Source organism: Diadema antillarum, unplaced genomic scaffold, assembly GCF_040938485.1.
Source record: "Diadema antillarum isolate AM-2024a unplaced genomic scaffold, OU_Dant_1.0 seq00000007_RagTag, whole genome shotgun sequence".
NCBI lineage: Eukaryota > Metazoa > Echinodermata > Echinoidea > Diadematoida > Diadematidae > Diadema > Diadema antillarum.
Window position 1 is genome coordinate 1,265,001 of NW_027271129.1, and position 2,500 is coordinate 1,267,500.

Here is a 2,500-nt window from a genome sequence, read left to right on the forward strand (position 1 = left end):
TAGGGGACACGCCCGACGCATCTCCGGTCACACACGGACATGCCAAGCGTCGACGCCTTCCCTTCGTCTCCTCGTGGGCTGTTTTCAGGACGTGGGCTTTCCAGCGGAACGGTTGCTGCCTCGCCTGCCGGAACTCCGGGGGAGCTTCCTGTACAACACCGCTGTCTTTTTCGGCAGCCCCGAACTTTAATACATGTTTCTTTTCTGGCCACTCCGGTGCCGGGATGGTGCCCGATTCGACTTTAATTTATTCCCACAAGACTGCAAGGCAACAGCCAGAGACACACATACAACGCACACACACACACACACACACACACACACAGAGCAAAGAAGAGCAACAAAAAGAACAAAGACAGAACACAGACTGCAGAGTTTCATCTCCTCGTGGTCCGATTCATCGCAAGCAATCGAGAGGAACGCTATGAGCCACAACTCCGGGTAGGGAGCTGAGGGACAACAGATGGGAGCTCGCCTCTTCGTGCACTCTCTTCCACCCCGTCGGCTTTTCAGCGGGACGTTGACCGTCTGTCCCGCCGGAACTCCGGGGGAGCTAACGGTGCAAGCACCCAAGCACCGTTGTCCTTTCGGGGACACTACACTTTCTCTTCTGGCCACTCCGGTGCCGTAATGGTGCCCGATTCGACTTCAACGTTCCCACACGAACACAGACAGACATCCACACACACAACGCACGCACGCACATGCACACACACACACACACACACACACACAGCAAAGAACAGCAACAACAAGAACAAAAAAAAAAAAAAAAAAACCAGAACACAGACAACGAAAGTTTCATATCCTCGTGGTCCGATTCGTCAGCTTCTCTTCTGGCCACTCCGGCGCCGTACTGGTGCCCGATTCGACTTCAACGTTAGTACACGACCACAGACAGACATCCACACACAAAACGCACACACACACGCACACCCACACACACTCACACACAGAGCAAAGAAGAGCAACAACAAGAACAAAAACAGAACACAGACAGTGGAATAGCGAATTGTTCATGGGAAACCAGCTCTGAGGAGGTCTTTAGAAAACTTGATTGACCTCAGTTACACCAGATTTTTTTCACAGGTCCTCCTGCGGAATGTGTATATAAACTGTCTCATGTTTATACTTTATGAGAAATTCTCATTTGTCGACGAAGTGTCGTCAAGAGTAACTCCTTTCAAGACTCCGAAAGTGTCGTACAGCCTTTTATCAAAAATCCTTTGTTTATGCAGGCTCAGAAAACTGGAATAAGCTCCCCGAACCTGCCCACTTTATAGATAGCATAGCATCATTTAAATACTACCTTAAACACACATAAAGGGGTTGCTTATTCCCTGTCCCTGATCAATTGACGAGCACCCACTGTTGGAGTATCTCATCACCTCTCCTCTCCCATCTCTTCTCTAAAGTACATGCGCTTGGGCCACAATATTGAAAGGAAGCAAACATTTTATCCCTGTAAGGAGCAGATGTTGCACGATTGAATGAACGGATTCTAAAATATGTCGAGGGCAATTAAAAGCATTGCACTGACAACTAAGGGGACCCCTGTTCATAAGACACCCTCATTTCCACAGCAGGATGAGTGGCAGCTGCATACGTGATATTGAATCATTTCCTCTCTTCTTTCTAGATGTTATTTTTGTTTTATCGTATTTCCAGATTCTTGTACATGTGCGTTCACTTCATTTTTATATTTCACTGTATCACGTGACCCGTTGTTAATCTGCCGCGATTATTTATTTTTAAACAAATTGTTCTCTTATTGTTGGTGTTGTTACTGTTGTTGTTCATGTTCCATGGATTTTGTAACGAAAACAGAGCCCTGAGGAAGACCGGCAGCTATTTAAATACTTGATGTGTGTGTGACCACTTTATATCGTTTGGAAATGTATTTGTTTATTTTATGCCGTTTATATATTTCATGCTGATCAGGCTACTCTGGATAAAGTATATATATATATATATATATATATATATATATAACATACTTTATTTCCATTGCAAATTAAAGCATGTGATGAATATTCCTAGGATACTACCTGCCCACAGGCAGGTAAGTACAAGGAAAGAAATACAGTGGACCCGGTCCATCACACCACAATTGACAGTTACACAAATATATACATGTATACAAGTACATTTACACACAAACATGATACATGAACAGCTGTTTCAGGACGAAAAGAAAAAAAACACTAAAATGAACTTATATCAGCATACATTTAACCTAAGAAACACACACACACACACACACACACACAAAATAACTCTAATCATTCGTTCAATTATACGAATCTACCGAAATTCACTACCAATGAATTGCATTAAATCCACCCAACATAATCATAACTATTTCACATCCAATATTGTAGAAAACACGGGAAAATATACATAATGATAAAAACATAATGCAAAAATATAGATCCTATAAATATACATAATTAACAATACAAAGGGGGGAAATCAAAATGGACATAACCGGCCTGCAAAT